The sequence below is a fragment of the Chinchilla lanigera genome, unplaced genomic scaffold (assembly GCF_000276665.1).
Source record: "Chinchilla lanigera isolate Chin_1 unplaced genomic scaffold, ChiLan1.0 scaffold00015, whole genome shotgun sequence".
NCBI classification, from domain to species: Eukaryota; Metazoa; Chordata; class Mammalia; order Rodentia; family Chinchillidae; genus Chinchilla; species Chinchilla lanigera.
In genome coordinates this window covers 9,176,637-9,202,138 of record NW_004955416.1, presented here as the reverse complement: position 1 = coordinate 9,202,138, position 25,502 = coordinate 9,176,637, and the positions used below count along the sequence as shown (strand labels likewise).

Genomic DNA, 25,502 nt, shown 5'->3' with positions numbered 1-25,502 from the left:
TATTTTTAAATTAATTTTAAAAGCCAGATTAATTTTAAAAGTCTGTTTAAAAAAAGATACAAAGGCCTTTCTTGAATTAACAACTGTTCATGCATTAGACATAAGCACAAATAGAACCATGCAGTTTATTAATCTGCTAATCACTTATGAGACTTCAGCTTTTATCACACACCTCATGCCACCGCTCCTCTTTAGCCAACCTTGTACATTTACAACAATGAAAAGGAAGGGGTTTTTGTTTCTTTGGTTTTTTCACTACTGGGGATTAAACCCATGGCCTTTATATTATGTTCACAGCCCTTTTTATTTTTCATTTTGAGATAGGGTCTCACAAAGTTACTAAGTTGCCAGGCTGAAATTGAACTTGTGATCCTTCTGCCTCATCCTCCCAGAGTGCTGGGATTACAGGTATGCACCATCTATCACACCTAGCAGAAAAGGAACTACATAGTGAGGCTCTGTCTCAAAAAAATAAAGAAAAAGAAAACTGAAGACTTCAAGAGTACATATCAAACAAAACAAAACTCCTAAAACCACAGATACAGTTGAAAACTATAGACAGCTGGGGAGTAAACGTGAAGAATCACTCCTGTGAAGGCAGTGAGGTCATTCTGAAGAACACATCCTTTCAGTGAACTCAGATCTGCTCAGTACTTCTTTTTTTTAATTCCTTAAGCAGATGACACACAAAACCAAGTCTGGAAACCTGTGAAGTTCTCACACACATGGCATGCAGACACTAGACCACAGACGCTGAAGAAGTCTCTACTTTGGATTCCTGGGGGTGGTAAACACATGATCATGGTATGTGGAAATCACAAAAACAGTCGAATTGTAAGGGAAGGACAAAGAGAAACAAGATTCAATACTCTTCAGACTCATACAAGACTGTGCAAAGCTGCTCACAGGTGTCCGGTGTCACCTACAATTAGCTACACAGCTTTATTATATTTGTTATCACCAGAAGGTATGTATGTATGTATGTATGTATGTGTGTATTTTTTGAGACAGGGTCTTACTACGTATCCCATTACCATGGGCTCCAACTCTCAGCAGTGATTCTTCTGCCTCAGGCTCCCGAGCACTGAGATTACAGGCATGCACCACCACACCCGGCACCAGGTTTTTATTTATGGACAATGCTACCCAGAATGCCGGGAAAAAGAACTGGTAGAGGGTGAGTGTAGTGGCACACACTTGTAATCCCAGAAATTGGGAGGCTGGAGCAGGAGGATCACTGCAAGTTCAGGGCCAGCCTGAACTACATAGCTGAAAACCAAAACACAACCTAACATAAAGAAGCTATTAAATTTATTATTCTCAAATTTAATGTAATAGGTTAAATATTTGTATTATTTTTTTCAACAGTCCTGGAAACTTAATATACTACACTGTGTGCCTTTGAAAGGAAAATACAAAGTATTTCTCAATGCTTTTTTTATACCCTGTTTTCCTCACTATGGTTCACTAGGGGTTAATCCCAAGACTCCTAATTTAACTTTCTTCTTTTAATTACTTTTTATTTTTGCCATACTAGGGATGGAATCCAGGGCACTCTATCACTAAGCTACATCCTCAGCCCTTTTTAAAAACATGTTTTTGAGGCTGTGCCTTGCTGAATTGCCAAGGCAGGGCTCCAACTAGCAATCCTCCTGCCTCAGCCTCCTTATAGGTGTGTGCCACTGCTTCTTTGCTATTTTAAACCTGGGTGGAGGAAAAAATGTTCATAGCATATCTACTGTATGCCGTGTAGTTACTAGTTATATACATCACTGTCTCCATTATACGCTTTCATAGATGGGGAAACTAAGGCTCGGTTTAAGTAATTTGCCTAGGGTGACTAAGTCAGTAGGAACAGATTCTTCCAGTCTGATCTACTCTGAAACCAGGGTTAACCAGGCATAGTGGTGCACACTTGTAATCCCAGTACTCGAGAGGCTAAGGCAGGAAGATGACTGTGAGTTGAGACTAATCTGGGCTACACAGTGAGTTCAAGCCCAGCCTGAACTACATAGCAAGACCCTGTCTCAAGAAAAAAGAGCGAGGGCCGGGCATATAGCTCAGTGGCATAAGCACCTGCCTGGCAAGTGCAAGGTCCTGAGTTCGATTCCCGGTACCAAAAAAAGGAAAAAAAGAAAAGAAAAAAGAGAGAGAAAAGAAACCAGGGTTAGCTCATGATCTCGTAAATAGGTTTACTGTTGACTCTAACTTCCTTAAGAACTATGAGACCATACGAGATCCAATGAATATTGCAAAATAATCTGAACAATCCTACCGGATGGCTCATGTCTAAATTTCAGGTGGCTTCTAAAAGATCACAGAATCTCACCGGGCGTAGTGGTGCACATCTGTAATCCCAGCACTCAGGAGGCTGAGGCAGGAGGATTGCTGTAAATTCAAGACCAGTCTGGGCTACAAAGTGAGCTCAAGGCCAGCCTGAACTGCATAGCAAGGCCCTGTCTCAAAAAGACCAAAAAAAAAAAAAAAAAAAAACCAAAACAAAACAAAAAAATTCACAGAATCTTATCTTTTCCAGAGTCAAATATGGTAAGTTAAAGGAAGAAACAACAGAAAGTCCTGAATAATCATGGTTTTCAATTGCTATCTAGTATTTTAAAACCTGAAAATATGGGCTAGGGTTGAGGTCAGTAGTAGTGTGCTTGACCACCACACTTGAGGGCCTGGGTTCAATGGCTCCTCTACAAAATGGCTGAAAATAGCTATTATTTTAGAAACGGAAATAAGGCTACTGAAAAGGAATACACAGAAAAAAGTCCTTGGAAGATCCAGTATGATTCTGTTCATAAAACTGGACACCTATTCAGGAATTAACAAAAAAAAGAAAAACTTTAAATCACCATTAATTCCACAAAAGTCCTGCCAAGAATGATTTTATAAAACACTTCACTTTAGGCCAGACATGATAACGCATGCCTGTAATCTGAGCACTTGGGAGGCTGAGGCAGGACTGTAAAGTCAAGCCCAGCCAGAGAAACCTAGTGAGACCTTGTCAAATACATATACATACATACATACATACATAGACTGAGGATGCAGCTCAATACGAAGTCTCTGGGTTCCCCAAGTATCACTAAATAAGTAAATTAACAAATAAATAAATTTTTAAAAAAACCAATAAATTTTCTGTTACTTACCTTGTTACTCTAATAAGCTGAGATCATTTAGTACATTGTGTTCTTGCGCTGGGTCAGCATAATGTATTGGTTAGTAGCAGCCTCGGAAGTCCAGCAGTTTATCTAGCACTAGGATGAACTCATCCTAGCACTGACAGCCTGTGTCTTAGTTCATCTTCTATTGATAAAATGTCTGAGGCTGGGTTTATTTAGCTCACAGTTGGCAGGGTCAGAGCACGGCAGAAAAACTGAAAGGAAAGCATCTGTATACAGAAGGATCCAAGTGTGTAGGGTGGGCTCCTTAGAACAACCCAACCTTCAGAGAACTCACTCCAGGAGACTGGCAAGGTTCCCAATGTCCTAATTATCTTCCCCTAATCCCCATCTTCTAAAGGTCCCACCACCTCAAGCCAGGCACAATAGTGTGCGTCTGTAGTCCCCAACCTACTTGGGAGGCTGAGGCAGAAGGATCATAATAGCCTGCGCCAGAAGACGAGCCTGGGCAACATAGTGAGACCCCATTTCAGACAACAGAACCAAAAAAGTACTCAGACCTCAACATAGCCAGACTGGGGACCAAGCTTCTAGAACATGAAACTTTTGAGGTACAAATCACATCCAAACTATGGCACCCACACAGGCAAGTTAACCTATTTGTGTCAGTTTCCAAATTCGTTTAGATAAAAGCTACTTCCCAGAAAGTTTTATTTCTGTTGCAGCAATAAAATAAGTTAAAGCCAGGCATGGTGGTGCATGCCTGTATTCCCAGCACTCGGGAGGCTGAGGCAAGAGGATCATTGTGAGTTCAAGACCAGCCTGGGCTACAAAGTCAGCTCAAAGTCAGTCTAAACTTCATAGCAAGACCCTGTCTCAATAATAATTAAATAAATTAAATAAGGTAAGTTAATATACATAAATTACTTAGCACAAAGCCTGGCACAGAGCAAAGATTCATGAAATGAACAAAGCGTTTATACTCATGGTATCACTTAGGTTCTTTGTATAAGGTACTGACCTCTGGTATGAGTGTTTGAGAAGCTAATCAGAAAGCCTCTATGTGAACTTAGAATCAGAGCCAAAATAGTTGGATTTTGCCTTTTTTTTGTTTTGTTTTGTATTTTTGGGACAAGGTCTCACTATGCAGTTCAGGCTGGCCTTAAGCTCACTCAGTAGCCCAGGCTGGCCTTGAACTCACAATGATTCTCCTGCCTCAGCCTCCCAAGTGCTGGGATTACAGGCATGCGCCCCCACACCCGGCTTTTGCCTTTTTTTTTGAAAGGTCTCACTAAATTGTCCAGGCTAGCCTTGAACTTGTGATCCTCCTGCTTCAGCCTCCTGGAGTAGCTGGAATTATAAGCATGTGTCACTGCTCAGCAGGGATTTTTTTTTTTTGCTCCTAGATTCCACTTCTAATGAGTTAAAAATGTCCAGATACTTACTCACCTACTGTGGACACATGCGAAGTAACTGCACAAACTATAAATATTCTTGCTTAGGCCAAGAAAAACAGACTATGCTCTAATTAGGAAGTTTAATTCTTCCTGAAGACATTTAGATGAGTCTCATTTATGCTAAGGATAGGTTGGTTCCTCCTTTTACTTCCTCTCTCAAGTGGCCTTTACCTTCTTCTAGCTGATCAACTTTAGCCCTTCTTACAAACATCTTGGTTTCAAAGCACAATAAAGTACATGATTCAGGACAGAAATCATACTGAATGGGAGAGAACCACTAAAATCAGGAACAAAAACCAAAATGGACCAAAATTACACTTAGGTTTACAGAAGTATCTATTATACTTTAATAATTATAATAGCCAACACCTAGAAAAGTCCTTGTCAACCTGAAAACCTCACAATTCTAACCTAAGTGAACCAAGAATAATCCTGGGGAGCCAAAGGTAGGTGTGACTGTAACCAGTGATATCATCTCTGTCTATACCGAAGATAAGAAAGAAGTCCTACAGCCGGAAGTTGGCCATCTGCCTGGGAAAGACATACAAACAATCTGGCAGGTGTACAGTTATATGCCTGGGAGATGCCAACTGTGGGGCTAGCATGCAAGGCTTCAACTCCATGAAACAGTGTCCCCATTCACACTCTTAGCTTACTTAGATACTTTCTGGTTAGCTTCTCAAATATTCTGATGCTAGGCCTTTGAAAGCACATATAAAGAACACAAGCATTCAGGTCTCTGGAAAAGAGTATCCTCCACAGAACACTAGGAGACTAGCATTCCTATTCATATAAAAGGCAATATAATAGTTAAGTGGCCATTATTTGGAAACATAATGGCTTTAAATACTAACCACTGATTATTGAACTTCTCTGTGGCTTAGTTTTCTCATCAAATAATAATGTTTACTTCAAATGTTGTATGGATTGAGTTAATCCGTGCAAAGCATTTAGAAAAATGCTTAAGCATTGAGGGTATAGCTCAGTGACAGAGAATGTCTTTAGCATGCAGGAAGCCCTGGATTCAATCCCCTGCACCAAAAAACAGTACCAGTACAAGGTGTTCAATAATGGGTGTTATAATTTTTTTTTTTTTCTGGGTTGTGGTCTTGCTATGGTTGTCCTAGCTGGCCTGGAACTTGTAATCCCCCTGCCTCAGCTTTCTGAGTAGTCCCAGTTATTACAATTTTCATAATTACTAAACATCTTGGGGCTGGGGAGTAAAGCTCAGGGTCTGGTGATAGAGCTCCTGGCAGAGCTTATACTTAGCTGCAAAAAAATTAAAAAATAAATAAAATAAAATTAATTTTGATTTGTGTAAGTCAAAATTCAAGTATAATCAACTCTAAAAAATTTATCATTCTGGACTTCCAAAGAAATGCCACAGTGGACAGCCTCAGGTATCTGGCAGGAATATGTGTGTAGAGGTCAGAGTAGCTCTAAAGGGCATTCTAAAGTTAGATTAGAAAGAGCTTTGTATACTATACCAAGAAGTTTAGATTTTATCTCATAAGCACTAAGAGACCATCTAAAGTAATTTCAATAGTCAAAACTGTCAAAATAAATTTAAAACAACTTTAAATATGTTTCAGAACTCAAGAAAATCAGCAAGATGAAGTAATTCCAGAAAAACTCAGTAATCAGTGGTTTAAATACAATACAGCCTAAAGTGAAACCAAAAACATCAGTGAATTTAAAATAAATGCAAATGGAGTCTTCTTCCATATCCAATATTTAAAAAGGTACAGAAATGGGAGTATAGCTCAATGGTGAACACTTGCCTAGTATGTACAAGGCCCTAGGTTTGATCCCCAACATGACCTTTCTCCAAAAAAAAAAAAAAAAAAAGGCACAGTACATGCTGTTTCCTGGCTCCACAGTCCCATTTCCTCTAATTGTTGAAGGTACTGGATCCATCTGCTTCACACTTCTACCCACCACCACCACCGCAACAACAAAAGACTAGTGCCTGTCATCTGCTCTTCTAAATATGATACTAGGATAACAAATCTAGCACTCCTGGACGCAAGCAACATCATACATTATAAATGGCAACACAAATTGGACATGATGGTTCACTCATGTAATCCCAGCACTCTGGCAGATTGAGGCAAATTAACAAGAATCTAACCTGAGCAATTTAGCAAGACTATTTCAAAAGAAAAAGCAAACCAGGTATGGGGGCACATGCTTGTAATCCCATTACTCAGGAGGCTAAGGCAGAAGGATTGCCACAATTTCAAGGCCAGCCTGGACTACATAGCAAGACCCTGTCTCAAAAAAAAAAAAGTCAACATATCCACACTATGACTGGAACATATAGGGAATGCTTATATTTAAAAATGTATTAAGAATAAGAAACATTGGGGCTGGGGATTTAGCTCAGTGGCACAGCGCCTGCCTGGCAAGTGCAAGGTCATGAGTTCAATTCCCAGTACCAGAAAAAAAAACCAAAAAAAAAAAAAAAAAAAAAAAAAAAAAAAAAAAAAAGAATAAGACACATTGCCATTAATCCCCCTCAAAATATTTCCCTTGTTTTGAACATACTTATCCCATCATTCTTGCCACTTTGTGAAGCAGTTCTGGAAGTCCTCTTTCATGAGTGTCTTTATGCGATGTGACCAAAAATATGAATGTTGTTGCCAAGGGCCATCAATGGAAAGGCAGGCTCATAAAAACCACTGTGGTGTGTCCTCTTCCACCTTATTCACCAGATCAAGCACCATGCAACTACTGGTTCTTTCCCAAAGTCAAAATGCTCATGAAAGGTAAATGTTTTGAACTGATTCAGGACATGGAAATAGTAGTCACAGCACAACTAAAAACACAAAAGAGGTCTTCATCAAGTGGCAAGAATGATGTGATATGTGTTTTTTAAGTGAGGGGAAGTACAACTTTAAATATGTACTTTGAGGGGATTTCAATGTCTGTTATTATAAAAACTTTTTTTTTTTTTTGTCTTTTTGAGACAGGGTCTCGCTATGCAGTTCAGGCTGGCGTTGAGCTCACTTTGTAGCCCAGATTGGTCTCAAACTCGCAACCATCCTCCTGCCTCAGCCTCCTGAGTACTGGGATTACAGACATGTACCATCACACCCAGTTCAATAACATTTTTAAAAACATTCACCACATATTTTGACCACACCTTATACATAATGCAGACATGGCTAAAAAGCAGATTTCTAGAGTGTGTGAGATATAGCAGCCAAAGAAGAAAAAAAAACCAAACTTATTGGAAGGAGGGGGAGAAAGGAAGCTGATTTCATAAATGTACCAAAGAGCAAACATCCTCTTTTGCTTTTGGTTTCTAATTTTCATTCATCTGGTGAAACCAAATAAATTTATCGGAATTAGACCACAACAATGAATAGTATCCCAGGGCTCACAGAATTGAATCTTATTGTCTTTAGTCTAATCTTCATTTTATATTAAAAATAAGTAGATTAAGTCCAAAACAGTATTTTGCAAAGTGCAGAGCAAAAATATGAGATGATTTTTAGCTGATACATGAGAAATTTACACACTTGCCTATTATATATTATAATGTGTCCTAGAAAAAGCTATAAAATACATAATCATGATTTCAATAGAACTTCACTATGTAAGAAAACATTTAAAGTATGAAGTAAAATTGGGGATGGAGGTATAGCTTAAAGGTAGGATGGGTGCTTCTCATGCTTAAGGCTTGGGTTCAATTCCCAGCACATCAAACAATAACAACTGAAGTTAAAGTAATAACAGACAGCATTCTAAATGGCCAAAATTATGTGGCAGTATGATTCATAAGTGAAGAACAGTTGTGTCATAAGCATAAGGCCTGTTTTTGTTTGCGAGCTTTCTTTCTCGTTCTATGTTGTTTTGAATAAATTAGAAAAGATAGGACCTTTTGTCAAGGAAGCTTATGTACATAAAGTAAGTTCATTCAGAGTTTAAGAAACAAACACCAAGATATACACACAATTTCTACTGTTTAAGGAAACAAGAATACTGTTAGGAAAATAATGGCACAAAAAGTCATCTGTTTCTAGAACCAAGATAGCAACAATTTTCTAAGGCACATACATATAAACACTCAAAAAAAAAAAAACAAAAAAACAAAAAAAAAAACTCCAACCTAGCAAGACTGATAAATACTTAAAACTGCAGGCTGGCCAGTGGTATAAGCGCTTGCCTGGAAAGCCTGAGGTCATGAGTTCGATTCCCAGAACCAGAAAAAACAAAAACAACAAAACAAACAAACAAAAAAAAGCCTGCAGGCTAAGGTATGTGATCATTTACTTTCACATGACCTGCCACAGGACCATGGCGAGGGATCAAAAAAAAGATGTTTCTCTTATTTGCTACTAATTATACAAACGTGTTCTCATTATTTCTTTTTTGTTTTTTAAGAAAGGGTCTCTCTTTGCAGTTCAGGCAGGCCTTGAACTTGCGTGGTAATCCTGCTTGAGCCTCCCAAACGCCGGCATTACAGGTATGTACCACCATGCCCCGCTTCTCATTGCTTCAAGAGAATGAATGAGAAGTGATCATTCGAAATCTTAGGCATCAACTTTGCAGTGGCAGGAATACTAGTTTTCCTTATTTTGCTACTGGTACTCCATTACAGGCATAACTGTGGGGGCAGGCGTGGTGACCCAGAGCTACAGGAGGCTGAAGCAAGAGGATGGAAAGTTTCAGCACAGCTTGGGGAACTTAGCAATTTAGCACGAATGTTTCAAAACAAAAAAATTAAAAAGGCAGGAGATATAGCTCAGTGTGAAGGCCCTGGGTTCAATCACCAGCATCACAAAAAAAAAAAAAAAAAAATCCATTTCTACCAGGCCATGTATGTACTACTAATATTTTACTCATACATTTGAGAATCAGTTTTTTGTCTTTTTTTTTTTTTGAGACAGGGTTTTGCTATGCAATTCAGGCTAGCTTTGAACTCACTTTGTAGCCCAGGCTGGCCTTGAAGTCGCAGGAACCTCCTGCCTCAGCCTCCCGAGTGCTGGGATTACAGGTGTGTGCCACCACATCCAGGGAGAACTACGTTTTAATAAAATTAACTAATTTTGTGTTACTGCAGATTGAATCTAGGGCCTTCATACTGAGCTACAGTAAAAAAATGTTTTACTTTAAGAAAGGATCTCACTAAATCATAGTGGGGGGACTCAAACTTTTGATTCTCCTGCCTCAGCCTCCCAGAGAGCGGCTGTTACAGAAGTGTGCCAACAAGCCCAGCCTGAAAATCAGTTTCAAAGGCAGCAGGGTAGATGAAGTAGGTTCCTCTCAATTCTTAAAATATCTGCTATTAAGAAGCAACAGGTGGGGCATGGCGGTGCGTGCCTGTAATCCTAGCACTTGGGAGGCTGAGGCAGGAGGATCTTTGCGCATTCAAGGCCAGTCTGGGCTACAAAGTGAGTTTGAGACCAGCCTGAACTTTACAGTGAGATTCTGTATCAAAAAGACAAAAAAAAAAAAAAAAAAAAGCAACAGAAGCCAAGTGTGGTGGCGCACACCTGTAATCTCAGCATGTGGGAGGTTCGCAGTGAGTTCAAGCCCAGCCTAAACCACAGAGTGAGACCCTGTCTCAAAACAAAAAAAAACAAAAAAACAAAAACAAAAAAAACACAACTACAGGAAACAAAAAAAAAGCTACTGTATTTTTCACAACTCTGAAAATACAGTATCCAAACTCCTCTCTCCCAGGCACAGTATTCTTCCACTCTCAACCTAGGAGATGACTAACAACAAATGGTAAAATGATAACTCTTTCTTTTCTCAGTTTTGATATTTTCGGTTTCTTTTACCATCAGCTGCCTTTCCTAACATTGTAGTGACTAATAACTAAGGACAAAAAAAGAAGAAGAAATGAAACAGCACTTTACAGTATTTTTCTTCCTCACTACTTCAACCCTGAATTGTAGAATTCCTTCTTTTGCTGATCCCTCGCGCGTCTGCTGAGAAGCAGGAAGGTGAGGACGGACTTCCTAGAGGGCAAGAACTACCCAAAGCCGTGAACCCTCAGGGTTCTTTCCAAACAATTCCTTCAACTATCTCATCAAGTGTCTATGGATTCTGCCCACACCATACCGTGAGGTGGGGAATGCGGGGCTGGGAACTGATCTCCGGTTTCCAGGAAGAGTCCGGCAACTAGCACCCGCCACACTTCCCCCACCGGCCCCTCCAGTCTCCGGCGTCCGGCGTCCCAGCGCGGGCCCAATTGCCGAGTGTGGGCCGAACCCCCCGCAACTGCCCGTCGGCCCAGACTTTTCAAAAGTCGTATTCTTCTGCCTCATGGTATCTTACACTTCCCCCAGACCAGCTCCCTCAGCCCCACTCCAGGCGGCTCACCGAGAGGTTCCGGCCACTCCTCTCCGGCCGCTGCAGCTCGGACACTCGAGACCAGACCAGGCACCGCGCCTTTATCGCGCCTGCGCGCATCATTCCTGCGCGCCTGCGCATTTCTCCTGCGCCGCGGTCGCAGACACACCTCTGCAGTGGGAGCCAATCACGTGCGAGAGGTTTAAATCGCCCTGCCACGCAGGCGGAGAGCCTGGGAACTCACCCGTTAACTCCATACATTCCCATCCTGCCCGGTGTACAAGCAATAAACGTTTACAGAAGGCAGCCATGTGCCAGATACTGTGCTGAGGAAAAGAAGGCGACTACAAGGTCCTGACCTACAAGGTCTTTGATCTGTCTAGACTAGAAGACAGACACCTAAACAAAGTATAGTGGGGCAAATACGGTGCCTGGCACGTAGAAAACCCAAAGAGCCTTCGGCTTATAGTGGACAAGATTTTATTAGTAGGGGTGTCTGTAAGGCTTACGGGAGGAAATGACTTTCTAGAACTAAAAGATAAGCAGTCCTCCCCCCACCCCCGGAAGTCCGGGAGGAAAGGAGATAGTGTTTCAGGCTGCAAGAACAACTTATGCAAAGAACAGCATAGTACCTTCTGGAGCTTTCTTGTAGTGCATCTTTGTTAGAGGTGTAGAGCTCCTTATAGGCCCTGAATGTAGGAGACAAGAGCTTTTGAACGCTGGCGGTGAGCCTAGTGTGATGGCTCACGCCTATAGTCCTAGCTACTAGGAGGTTTAGGTAGGAAGATGGCGAGTTAGAGACCAGCCTGGGCAACACAGTGAGACCTCGCGTCAAAGTAAAATTATGTGAGGGATGGGGGCTGTAGCTCAGTGGTAGAGCATGCTGAGTTCAATCCCCAGCACCGAAGAGTGGGAAAAGGTGGGTTTTAAGCAGGCGGATAACTATTTTAAACTACTTATTCGGGCATCTCTTCCACACATATCTAAGAATTTAAAATCCTGGAAATGGTGTGCGTATTGGAGGGAGGGTAGTCTATTCCTAAGGGATCAAAGAGGAGGAAGGCTGAAAAAGTCTTTTGAATCTAATAACACAGAGGTCATTGGTAATGCTGCTGAGAGCTGTTTAGGAAAATGATTGGCTTGCAAACTAGGGTGCACTAGCTTAAATGTGGAAACGAGGACAAGTTATAGAATGTTTCTGGAAATTTTGGCCTTCACAAGGAAGAGAGAGAGAGAATGATGACGGTCAAAGTTTTTTTTTTTGACGTCTATATTTTTGATAGAATTAAGAAAGGATAAACATGATAGGGAAGATATAACGAACAAAAAAGTCGAATTATGGGCTGGGGATATAGCTCAGGGGCATGGCACCTGCCTGGCAAGCACAAGGTCCTAAGTTCAATTCCTGGTACCAAAAAATTTTTTAAAGTTGAATTAAAGAAAGGAAAGACATGGCTCAGGATATAGTTCAGTGGTAGAGTGCTTCCTACAGGAATTCAAGCCCCGGTACATCAAAAAGAAAGAAAGGATACTCAATAGATAAGGTCTCCAGAGGGTAAGAGTAGAGGCAGTTCAGAGCACAAGAGGGAGAAATGGTCTTGGGAAAAAAGATGAGAGAGAGAGAGAGAAAGGAAATACTTCCTCAACTATACTAATGTGATGGTTAAAAAAAAGCAAAAACCTCCCAACCTGTTAGATGTCAAATTGCAGAGTTCATGGTCTTACAACATCGGAACAACAACAAAAAAAGATTAGGAGAGTCTTATTGGAAATAAGAATAGCTCTTGATTTCCAGGAGGTATCCTCAGTGGATGGCTGGTAACTCCTCAACCCATCTCTAATTATAGATAAGCACAGCACAAGAATTGCTTGCTTGTTCAGAGGTTTCATATCACAGGTGGATTTAAAATACCAGTTGGAACTCAGGCTTCCAAACCAGTTTCTCTGTATGTAGGCTTTAAAGGAAACTGGAATTTTAGGGGAAAATTTGCTTTTTCATCGTATTTTTAAATCCTCAAAACTCAGGAGCTCAGTAGGGAGTGGCTATATTTCCCTTTTGTAAGGAGGGTACTGCATTCCATGTTGCGTGAGGAAGTTCATCCTTGCTCTGAGGTCCTATAGTTCACTGTTCCTTATTCCGAGTCCCATCAGGATGGCTGATTACTCAACTCTATCTCAGGCCCTACCCTTAGCTAGCTGCCTCACTCATAAGCTAACTAAATACACTGTTCTTTACAGTAAGAGGAAGCATTTGCAAGTTTGTATGTTTAGCAATAGAAAATAAAGGAAGTTCTCATTTGATGACTTGTATTCTCTGTGAAATAGGAGATCATCCACTGATGAAAAATGAAGTTGATGTTGGGAGTTTTACGGAATGTGAGAAGCTTTAAAGTATTGTGGAAAGTGACGGAACAAGTTTGCTACCTGGTTCTAGGGTTCTGGGAACTCCTCCTGGAGATTTTTTTTCCCTAGGTACTTCTTGTCCTGAACAAAGAATTGGACCAAACAAGCATAAAAGATAGTGATGTTTTGCATTTATTAAAGGTGGAGAAAGAAACATACTCTGCAGAGTGAGTGTGGACCATTTAAAAGTAGGAAAAGATGTACGCTTTTTTTTTTTATATACCAGGAATTGAACTCAGGACCTTGCACTTGCCAGGAAGATGCTTGTACCACTGAGGTATAGCCCTGGCTCAAGATGTATGCTTTAGAGGATGACAGTGGACCATCATAAAAGAGAGAACACAGTGGCCAAGAGCCAAAAGCAACAGTCCTTTGTATCTCCCACCCCTCAAGTTGAGGTCAGGTCTAGTCCTATCAAGAACTGCCTTAAGTTCTCCTGAGAATTGAAGCTAATATTCTCTGATGGATCTCCAGGTGCAGGGCTTTGGGAACTGTTTTTCTGCACATTTCCTGGATCTCCATTATTGGCAAGTCATGCCCACTTTCTCAGGTAGTTTGCCTCACCTTAATCTCCTATCTCTAGTTGATCAGAGATTAGTAGAACTGGTAACCAGTGGTGAAGTCCTGTAGGGAACCTCGTTGGTCTCTTGTTGTACCATGGAGAGAAATGACAGTGGGTATGAGAAAAATAAAGACAAGAGACAAGAACTGGGTCAGGTGGAGTTACCTCTTACCTGATGGGAAAAGGACTGACTTCAACAGTAGGGGTGTTTATTTTATACTCTTGCAAAATTGGTATCAGGAGTGGTACTGTTGCCTAGCGAATAAAGACTGTAATTGTCCAGGCAGGATGCTTTTTTCAATACTGAGGTAGCTTGACTGCTTGAGGCACTCTGGTTCTGTCCTGCCCTCACACATATGACTCAGCTCCAGTGGCTCCCAACAAAGTCTTATTTAAAATTGGTAGAAATGAGCTGCGTATGGTGGTACACACCTGTAAACCCAGAATTCTAGGAAGTTGAGGCAAGAGGACCCAGCATCATCCCAGCCCAGTCTGGGCAATTTAGTGACTTAGCATGACACTGCCTCAAAAACAGAAAAAGAGCTGGGGATGTAGCTCAGTGTGAAGCTTCTGGGTTCAATCCCCAGTACTGCAAAAATAAATAGCAGAAATGATGGGGGCCTGGTGGCATACACAGGTAATTTTAACATTTTGTAGGCTGAGGCAGTAAGACCGTGTCAAAGAAAAAAAAAGCTGGATGTGGTGGTGCAATCCACCCTGGGCAATTTAAGATTTAGTGAGACCCTGGGGAAGTTAACTCAATGTGAAGGCCTTGGGTTCTGGGGTGGCTTGACAACTGGTAGTCAACTTGTAACACCCAGCTGAACTGAACCAGCATGGTGCTGGGTGCTGGGAGACTCACTTGAGGATTGTTGCTGGCAGCATAAGAGGCAGAACCGGAGAGGAAGAAGTTTCAAAGTTGTTAGGGAACTGTTGGTTCTCCTGGAGGATAATGAGGCTGTTCTTATTGTTGAAGGAGCTCAGGACTTTGTTGTCATTGAGAATGGCTATGGTTCACTTTGGGGGAGCTCTGGTCATGAGTTTGAGCACCATTTCCCGGCTCTGGAGGGGAAGATGGTACACTGTTCAATGTCCTGGAGAAGCTTGTCGCACTGGCTTTCCTGATATAAACTCAGTCGTTCTCATCATCAGAGGACCTTGGGACCTCGTGGTCGCTGAGGATGGCTATGGTACCTTTCAGGGGAGCTCTGGTTCTTGCTTTGAGTGTTGCTTCCTGGCTCCACTGCAGATCCCTCAGCCTGCTGACACAGATCCTTCATCACACTAGCACAGACTTTCTAGCTTCCACCACTGACCTTTGGGCCTTCCCAGTGCAGATCCTTGAAAGAGGCCTGCATGAGACATTGTCGTGGGCTCTCAGCCTCCAGTTTGACTCGTTGGGGGCATTGTCAAGGGCTCTAGCTCTTCAGCTGGACTCATGTAGGACATTGCTGTGGGATCCAGGCCCTCAGCTGGATTCTTTTGGTCTTTAGTGTGTAGACAGATTTCCTGCACTCTTTATATATGATTCTTGGGTGACTATAATAAAATAATCCTATAATTTGTGTGTCCTGTATTTGTCTGTTCTTGCAAACTCTGACTACAACAGGTTCAATTCTAGGGAAAAAAAAAAGATTGTTAGACATGAACAGACCAGTTTGTATAGTTCCCTTATCCAGTAATCACTTCCTGAAGCCAGAGATGAAGAATATGTATGGTTGAGTTCATGTGAGGTTGGATATAATTTTATGGGTCTACATCAGGGAGTGTTGCCTTCCAGAAGACATTTTCTTTTTGTCTTTTTAAGACATGGACTCACTGTGCAGTTCAGGCTGGCCTTGAGCTCCCTTTGTAGCAGAATCTGGTCTCAACTTGCAATGATTCTCCTGCCTCAGCCTCCCCAGTACTGGGATTACAGGCATGAGCTATCATACCTGGCTCCAGGAGACATTTTGCATAATTTAATCTAGATATACTTTTTTATTATTGTGATGAAAGCAAGGGTGGTCTGGAGTATTATTCACATCTAGCCACCAGGGATGCTACTAAACATCTTCAAATGCAAGGGCGGGCCCTGACAACAAAGAATTACATGCTCTAAAATGTCAGTACAAGGGTCTGGGGATATAGCTCAGCAGCACAAGAGCCTGCCTGGCAAGCACAAGGTCCTACATTTGATACCTGGTACAAAAAAAAAAAAAAAAGTCAGTACAATATTTTAAGAGTGAAAAATCCTGATTTAAAGTAATCTTGGAGCTCACCAGTGTCGACCTTGGTCTTCTGTATACTTTTCTGTGGTGTATGGGCCAGATATTATAGAATAAACAGTTCCATGGTTTGGTTTGGTTTTGTTGAGACAGAGCCTCACTTCATAGTTCAGGCTGGCCTTGAACTGGTGGTCCTCCTTTTATTGGGTAGCCTACTTCTAGAAGTGGCCTGCCAACTATATATTATAGGTTCTGGATTGCTTGCCTCTCCTTCTGGAGCTGGATTCCAGGTTGTTCTTGTCTCAAACAAAGAACTGAACAAAGTGAGCAAAAAGCAGTGGCCAAGTTTGAGAAAGTAAAAGTGAAGAGCTGGGGAGAAACTAGCTCTGAAGAGTGAGCTTGGGCTGAGTAAAGAGAGCGCTGAGAAAAGAGGGAGAGTAAAGCTAAAAGTAGACACTGTCTGGGGAAACACAGCATGGGCTACCGTGGAATGTTAGGACAACCCCATTCCTCAGGGCTGCCTTTCTTTTATGCTGTCCAAATCTCAAGGAAACTCAAAAGAACTTCTATATACAGATCCTGAGAGGCAGTGCTAGGATCACATTCCTTAGGCTGATGTCAGGTTTTCGCCATCTTATCGAAAACCCACCTGAGTTCTTGAAAAAAGTTCACATGCGGGGCTTTGGGAACTGTTCTGCTATGTGCGCAGCCTCTTATAGTTAACAGGTCACACCTACTGCCCCAGCCAGCTTTTGCCATGCCCTAATCCTATCTCATTCCTGCCAGTGTTGAGATTACAGGCATGTGCCACCATACCAGGCTCGTGTATGTTTTTATTTATTTTTTTGAGACAGAGTCTCGTTCTGTAATTTAGGCTGGCCTTGAACTCATTATGTAACCCAGGCTGGCCTCAAACTCATGGCAATCCTCCTTCCTCAGCTTTCCAAGTGCTGGGATTACAGGCATGTGCCACCAAACCTGGCTCATGTATGTTTTTAAAGGAGAGAAGAATGAGCAGTATAGCATAGAACCTGAATGTTTCAAGTACTTGTGATGTCACAAATACAAAATTAGAAGTTTGCTAAACCTCTAGAAAATAGCAGTTTATTTCAATTTGGGGCATTGAAGGTCTCACTATATGGAGATGTTATAGTTTAAATTACCTATATGGAAGGAGTAGCACTTTACGTTATTATCAAAGTTACTGTAATTTTGTTTATCTGACTAGTCTTAGTTATTATAATAAGGATCCCAGGGAATGAGTATGGCCTGTTTAATTTTGGATATGGATTATAATATAACCATTAATATTGATGGAATGTTCACATTTATGGATAAACACTTGACCTATACTACCCCATTTAATCTTTTTAAAAAGATTTTATTTTTGCATTAAAAATTTGTACATTTTAGATATACATAATGATAACGTTCATCATAGAGAATTTGTACCTGTACATGATATATCTTTTTCTTGTACATGATACATCTTGCTTCTTATTTAAAATTTAAAAATTATAAACGAGGCATGGTGGCACACGCCTATAATCTCAGCACTTAGCAGGCTGAGGCAGGAGGATTGCCATGAGTCTGAGGCCAGCCTAGGCTATACAGTGGGTTCAAGGACAGCCTGAACTACATAGCAAGAGCCTGTCTCAAAACAAACCAAAACTCACCCCTTCAAAAAATTGAAAAATATAATAAATGTGGAAGCTAAAGTGGTGCAGCACACCTGTAATCCTTGGATTTAGGAGGGTGAGGCAGGAGGATCATAAATTCAAGCCTACCTGGACCACACAGCAAGATCCTAAAAAATACGTATTGGGGAGCTTGGAGCACACTCCCCCAACCCCTCAGCACTAACCCTTGGAGAGAAGGAGTCTCATTTAATCTTAGCAATACTGTGAGATATTTCTCTAGCAATTTGTTTTGTTTTGTTTTGTTTTGTTTTTTGAGACACGGTCTCCCTATGTAGTTCAGGCTGGCTTTGAGCTCACTATGTAGCCCAGGCTGACCTCAAACTCGAAACGATCTGTCCACCTCAGCCTGTGGAGTGCTGAGATTACGGGTGTGCGCCACCGCGCCGGGTGTCGCTAATAGTTTTAACTCAGAAAACTGAGGGTCCAAGAAAACATGTTATTTGCCTAAAGTTACAAACTGGAGTAGCGAGGCTCAGATTTGAATTGCGTCTTTCCTAAAGCTCCTGCCCCTTCCATTAAATTTGGCTGTTTCACAGGTAGGAATGGCTTGGGAATTTAGCTGAAACAGTTGCCACTGCTTATGGTGGGAGGCCCAGAACGAGAAGAGAGAACGCAAAAAGCTCAGCGAGGTTGGTGGCGCAGACTGATTGACCTACAAGCTGGTCTTGCCCCTGGGTCTCGGTTCTGAGTAAAGCCTTACCCGCTGTGTCCGTTGTTCACGCTCGTGTTTAAATAAAGCTCGATTATTGAGAGGGCCGGGGGAAGAGCGGGACGCCGGCGCTGTGCGCCTGCGTGCTGGCGGCAGCGGTGCCCGGCGGGGAGCCGGTCCGGAGCGGGCCGCGGGACCCTAAAGGGAGCTGGGCGTCTGGGACGCCGGGGAGCTCCCTTGCCGGGCCCATGGCGGCCTGATGGATTGAGAGGGGTCGGCTGTGAACGTGAGTCTCGGGGAAGCGCCCTGCGCTGAGCCTGAGGGTCCTGGGGGTCTGCCTTCGGGGGCGATGGGGCTGCAGGACGTGGCCGGGTGGCTGCCCTGCCGGCTGCGGCTCCGGGACCGCCCTGTCTCCACCTCTCCTGAAGCCCGAGCGGGCCTATGGGCAGACGGTGCTCCTGGCTTCAGGGTACGGGTTCTCGTGGGGGGCGTCCCGACTGTGCTCTGAGCCCCGGAAGGAAACGTGGTCCAAAGCCTTGCCTGACCTTTAGGGGAGGCCGCAGCCTCCTGTCGTCCTGTGTTTAGGGAGGAGGCCCTAGATGCTGGTGCGAAAGGTTTAGGGGGATCGGGCCAGAGACAGCTTTCGGCCTCTTCTGACTGACAGCCTCCGTTCTTTTCCTTTGGTCGATTCTCCCAGTGGGAGGTGTCTTAGTAACAGCAACTAATAACGAGGTGCTTACTTTGTGTCCTTTTACTGTTTAATATACCCTCGGTGCATAATTATGGAGCGGAAATGCTTTGCATCGCCCTCCCCCACAGTCTGGTCCGTTCATTCGTCTTTGAGAGTAAGAGCAAGGCATCTTGTAAAGTTTGAGATTTCCATAGCTTTTAGCAGTTCGGCACTGCCATCCTAGTTAAGGACGTTCTTCTTTTACCTAGTAAATGTGCACTTTAACCACCATAATTTATACCGAGTTGGTTCAAACCACACATAACTTTTGAGTACTTACTAAGAGCTTAGTACTATTCTGACTCCCATTAGAAGTACAGCTGGGCATGGTGGTATACGCCTGTAATCTCAGCATTTGCGGAGCGGTGGGGAAGCTGAGGCAGGAAAATTGCTGCGAATTCAAGGCCAGCTTGAACTACATAGTGGGACCCTGTTTCAAAAAACCAAAACAGGCGGGCGTAGTGGCACACGCCTGTAATCCCAGCACTTGGGAGGCTGAGGCAGGAGGATCGTTTCGAGTTCGAGACCAGCCTGGGCTACAAAGTGAGTTCGAGACCAGCCTGGGCTACAGAGTGAGCTCAAGGCCAGCCTGAACTACAAAGCCAGACCCTGTCTCAAAAAACAAAACAAAGCAAAACAAAAAACCCAAAACAAAGCAAAATCATAAAATTTGTTTTAAGTTCTGTTTTCAAGTTTTGCCAATAATGAAACAGTGGAAGATAATATTCATATTCAACTGGGATTTACTTAGTACCTGCTCCATTTGTGCCAAATACACTCAGGTGTGTCACAAAAAATTGAGGTATGTTGTAATGTCAGGTGGTGTTTGCAGCACATTTCAGATGAGATGGCTGAGGTTCTGATGGTAATTAACTTAAGCTAACCTTGATAGTGTAATTGGCATTAATATGATCCCAAAGCTCATCTTTTTCTTGTTATACTGTTAGGTATTAGAATTTTTACTGGGAAAGCTAACTCTGTTAGTTACAGTTTCTAGAGTTAGCTCTAGACTAGAAAATGGTAGGATCTTCCTCCCTGCTGAGGATTGAACCCCAGGGCCTTCATAATGAACTATATCCTCAGCCTTTTTTTTTTTTTTTTAACACAGTTTTACTAAATTACCTAGGCTTTGCCAGAATTTGGGACCCAAAAGTGCTGGGATTACAAGTGTGCACCAACATGCCCAGTGTATGCCTTTAAATAGAGCAATTTATTCAATTGTTTTTCTGGGTCTGGGGATGAATCCCAGGGTCTTTTAAAAAAAATTTTTTTTTTGGTACCAGGAGTCAAACTCAGGACCTCATGCTTGCCAGGCAGGCATGACACCACTGAGCTATATTCCTGGCCCAATCTCAGGGTCTTGTACAGGTGAGGCAAGTGGTCTACCATTTAGCAATGGATTGTTGTTGTTGTTTGTTTGTTTGTCTTGTTTTATTTTTTTTGAGACAGGATCTGGCTTTGTAGTTCAGACTGGCCTTGAACTGACTATGTAGTGGAGCCTGGCCTGGAACTCACAGAGATCTTCCTGCCTCCACCTCCCTAGTACTGAGGTTACAGGCATGTGCTACCTTGCCTGGACTGTGGATGGTTTTTATTTTTTGTCTTTTTGAGATGGGGTCTCACTATGCAGTTCAGGCCAGCTGTGAGCTCACTTTGTAGCCCAGGTTGGTCTTGAACTTGAAACAATCCTCCTGCCTTAGCCTCCCAAATGCTGGGATTATAGGTGTGTGCCACCACACCCAGCATATGGATGGTTTTTAAAGAGAATTTTTCATAATGGCTTGCAAGGATGTGCAGGAATTTGATCTCACAGCAATCCTCCTGTCTCAGCTTCCCTAGTGCTGGGATTACAGGCATGTGCCATCATGGCTGGTAGCTCAGTGAGAATTATTCCTATTGTGTTTTGTAATTGAAGTGATTTAGTTGGGAAGTCTAGGATTAATTTGAGTACCCAGTGAATAAGAGCACCTGTACAGACAAGTTACATGTGAGTACTTTAATTGCATATTATTAAGCATGCAGACTCACTAATTGAAAGCTTAAAGGCAATTTCAGTTGTTTTTTTTTTAATTTGAAAGACTATCAGGTATGAATTCCCAGGTGTTCATCAGTAGAGGACTGGTTAAATATATCACACATTTATGCAGTTTTTAAAGTGAGGCAGATCTGTATGTGCTAATATTGAATATATATATAAAAAATAAATATGGTATATATGTGATATATGGCATATGAGGGCACAAAGTATCTGAAAGGTAATCAAAATCAGAAATAAAAGAATGCTGGTTGCAGAGGCTGGAGAGGGGGAAATAGGATTAATTGGATTTATTGTTTAATGGCTCCAGTTTTAATTTCACAAGATAAAAATAGTTATGGAGGTACATACTGATGGTAGCACAGCATTGTGAATGCATTTAATACCACTAGGCTATTTTTATAATACAATAAAATATTTTTTAAAAATAATATCTTTGGAAGAATATATAAATGGCTGGAGATGGTGGTGGTTGGGAAATAAGGGGATGGATACTTTTCCCCATAAGGCTTTTTATTTTACTTTTTATTGTAAAACATGTAAAAGAACCAGAAAAGTAGATAAAGTAGTACATTGAATGCCTGCAAATCTATTACTCAGATTTTTAAAATCTGAGTATTTTTCTGTAATATGTATTGCTTTTATTCTTGAGCTTTTAAATATCTTCCTGCATAATCACAGTGTGTGGAGAAGGACATTCTTTGATTAGAATGCATTGAGGACACAATGATTTGTTTAACCTTGAGTTTACGAGTCTCCTGTCTCAGCCTCTTGAGTGCTGGGATTACAGGTGTGTCTCGGATTACAAATGGAAAAGGATAATCCTTTGATTACCCTTGCTAAAACGTTTTGTATCCACCCATTAGAGGACTGGTTAAATCTAGCTATGCCCTAGTTTCTTGCTCAATAAAAGGCACCTCGTTCTCAGGACCAGTTCACCCTGGAGATACAGGGATAAGTAGTCCCCACAACAGTGCACCATAGTAATTCCTCTGTACTGTATTATCCAGTTCCTTGTTAAAATTTTTCCAAACTGTCCCACTTCCTCTTTTTTTTTTCTCTTTTTGGTACTGGGAATTGAGCCTAGGGGCTCTCTACCTCCAAGCTGTGTCCCCAGCCAGCCCTTTTGTAAAATTTTCTTACGAGACAGTGTCTCAATAAGTGTCCCACTTAGGGTCTTCCGGTCTTAATCTCCTGAGTAGCGAGGACTATAGGGAGAGCCACAGTGCTAACTAAAGATTTTTTATTCTGTTTCTGATAGAAGGCTACATGTTGCTTTTTTCCCTTTTTTTTCCAATTCTGGGTATTGAACCCGGAGCCTTTGCACTGATTTATATCCCCAGGACTTTAACTGTTTTGAGACAGGGTCTCGCTGAATTGCCAAACTAGGCTCAAGCTTGAGATCCTTCCACATCAGACTCCTGAGTTGCTGGGACAGGTGTAAGCCGCCAAACCCAATTTGCATTTATTAATGTGTTTTGAAGTTGCTTTTCATCTAGTTAAAAAATTTTTTTTCTTTTTGGAGACTGTCTCACTATGTAGCTCAGGCTAGCCTTGAATTCCATATAGTGTAGGCTGGCCTCGAACTTGAGTTAATTCTTCTGCTTTAGCCTCCCAGAAGTTTCTTTTAATCTAGAACACTTACCTGTTTTCCCTCATTTTTCTTTTCTCTCATGACTCATTTGAAGAGACCTGGTAGGTTTTCTAGTTACCGACTGAGCCTGGTGAAATCATTTAGATTGCTATTACAAACTGGAAGTGAAAGTGAAACATTTGATTGGATTCAGATTAAACCCTGGGGATAATGGCCATCCTCTGTACTGTAGTATGCCCACTGTTAGAGATACAGTACTGAGAAGGATTAGTGGGTTCAGGTGGTGAGTCTAGCTTCATTAAATTGCACATTTCTGTTTGAAACTGGCTGTAAACCCTTTCTATCTTTAGAATTCAGAAACTACAAGAATTACCTATACAAAATATAAATGATTATCTTTAAAATGACAAAGCTCTGCACAAGAAATTGCTATTTTTTAAAAAGCTGAATCTACAACAACTGTTTCCTTTTTATAAAAGAGAAATTTGAAGTTAGGGGAGATTAACATTTACTCAGAATAGTAGACCTATGAAGTATTTTTGTCTGAATCCAAGGTCTGTGCTTTTTCCATCATGCTTTGTAACTATAAATTGCTATATGGATGCTATTTGTACTTTCTTTGTATCTCTTTCAAGTAGTATCTAGTAAGGTTATATTTTTTGAGTATCAGTTGACTAGATCTGTGTAGTATGGTATCTGTAACTAACAGTTCTAAAAGTTCAAAATACATGGAAGTCATTCCTTTTGACTTTTGGAGTCTCAGAAAAGTCTTAGTCCTTAGATTTTTTTTTTTAAATTGGATTTTAAAAAGTAGGTGTGGTTTTGTTTTGGTGGTAGTTTTAAAAACAATCTGAATTGCTTAAATCTTAGAAAGTACACAAGGCTCTTTGATGAAAAATAAATCTATTCCAACCCCAAGCCCTTAGTTCTTTTACTGAAGTCAGTGACTGTTACAGTTTCTTGGGTATCACTATAGAAATATTCTATATATGTATATATCTTCAGGGTGAATTCTACCAGTTGTATATGTAAGCATCATAGCAGTATAGCCAAAAAAAAAAAAAAAAAAAACAGTGGAAGGTTATGTTACAGTGTTTATTATGTTTCTATTCCAAACATCTTAATTGTATTCATTTACTCAACAAATGTGGAATACTTAATCTATACCAGATGGCGTACTAAGAAATGGGGATAAAATGATGAACAGAAGGTGTTTTGAGGCAGGCCTGTGGTGGTGGCACACCCTTGTGATCCCAGCATCTGGGAGGCTGAGGCACAAGTTTTGAGTCCAACCTTGGTAACTTGGTGAGACCTGATCTTAAAATCTCAGGAAAGTAAAAATAAAAAAGGACTGATAATATAGCTCACTCCCAGTACTGGAAAAAAGAGAAAAAGAATGGAGACAGGAGAGAAATATATTATTTGGGGTTGATTTTTCACCGAGTATATATATATATATTTTCACCGAGTATATTTAAAAATTTTATTAGTATACACTTGCTGCACATAATGATTACATTCATTATGGGGAGTTGGTACCTGTACATATCACATCTTGATTCTTTTTACATCTTCTTCCCTTCCCTTCCTCCTCTTCACTCCTAGTATACTTAAAATAAGAATAAGTGGTTCTTATTTTTTTTTGAAAAACAAGGTCTTGCCATGTGGTTCAAGGTAGACTTAAACTCACTGTATAGTCCAGGCTGGCCTTAAATTGATGGTGATCTTCCTACCTCAGCCTCCGGAGTCCTGGGATTACAGGCATGTGCTGCTGTGCCTGGCTACATCCTGTGTAATGTTGTTAAAACAACCTTAGCTGAATGCAGTGGTAGTTGAGGCTAACCTTGAACTGACTACATAGCCCCAGCTAGCTTTTAACTCAGGGTATTCTTCCGGCCTCAGCCTTCCAAGTGCTGGGATTATAGGTGTGTGCTACTACGCCTAGCTAGAGTATTTTTTATTATGTATCTAGCTTTATTTCCTTATTTTTTTCATGCTGGATGTTGAACTCAGGGCCTGTACATACTAAGCACACACTGTACCATTGAGCTACACTCCCAGCCCCTGCCACTTTATTTCTTTATTTAATAAAAATTGACATCTTTGGCTTTTTTAATTAGAAAAACAGTCTGTTCCAGGCATGGTGGAATGTTGTAAAGCCTGTCAGTGAGGAGGCCGAGGCAGCAGGATCAGAAGTTTGAGGCCATCCTGGGCAACTTAGTTGAGACTCATTTTTAAATAAAGTTTCAAAAGGGATGAGGATATATTTCAGTGGTAGAGTGCTTGCCTAGCACATCAAGGCTCAGAGTTAAAAAAAACCAAAAAGAAATGAAAGAAAGAAAATATAAACTATGTTTCTTTTCTTTCTCTGCTCCATGCTTTATGTTAATACTTAGTTCAACTGAGTAAAAATATAACAATTCTATAATAACTGTTTCTTGTGCCAAAAAGTTACACTTTTTCACTGAATTTATTGATTCTAAGTTTTTTTGTTTCTAGTTTGCTTTCATGGTCAACAACTTGAAGCAGAATATAAAACATTACTGAACATGCCTTGTTCACCAGCCCCGGCCCGAATAGTGCTAAGTGCTCAATAAATATTGGATGAAATAGCAAAATATCACATGTAAGTAGTAAACTTGAAGTAAATGTTAAGACATGAGAATCAAAAGAATAAACATGCTATAATACTTGGCAGCAGGGAGGTTTATATTAATTTTTTTTTTTTTTT

At 41.2% G+C, this 25,502-nt stretch overlaps 2 protein-coding genes across 6 annotated transcripts in view; one reads left to right on the top strand and one right to left on the bottom strand.

Moving 5' to 3' along the window:
• The window catches only part of Snap23 (synaptosomal-associated protein, 23kDa), a 33,981-nt gene extending 22,965 nt beyond the window's left edge, over positions 1-11,016 (bottom strand). Inside the window, exons 1-2 of one of the 3 annotated variants that reach the window (XM_013512570.1) lie at positions 10,922-11,005; positions 3,156-3,382 (exon numbers count right to left, since the gene is read on the bottom strand). The gene's annotated coding sequence lies outside the window, so the exon portion shown is untranslated. Of the gene's footprint in view, positions 1-3,155; positions 3,383-10,921 lie in introns of all 3 variants that reach the window. The other 2 variants (XM_005381344.2, XM_013512571.1) reach the window with 2 other exon arrangements.
• Positions 11,017-18,555: 7,539 nt separating this feature from the next.
• The window catches only part of Znf106 (zinc finger protein 106), a 64,772-nt gene continuing 57,825 nt past the window's right edge, over positions 18,556-25,502 (top strand). For 2 of the 3 annotated variants that reach the window (XM_013512461.1, XM_013512460.1), the window contains exons 1-2: positions 18,559-18,698; positions 25,271-25,397. The gene's annotated coding sequence lies outside the window, so the exon portion shown is untranslated. Of the gene's footprint in view, positions 18,699-25,270; positions 25,398-25,502 lie in introns of all 3 variants that reach the window. The other variant, XM_005381333.2, reaches the window with a different exon arrangement.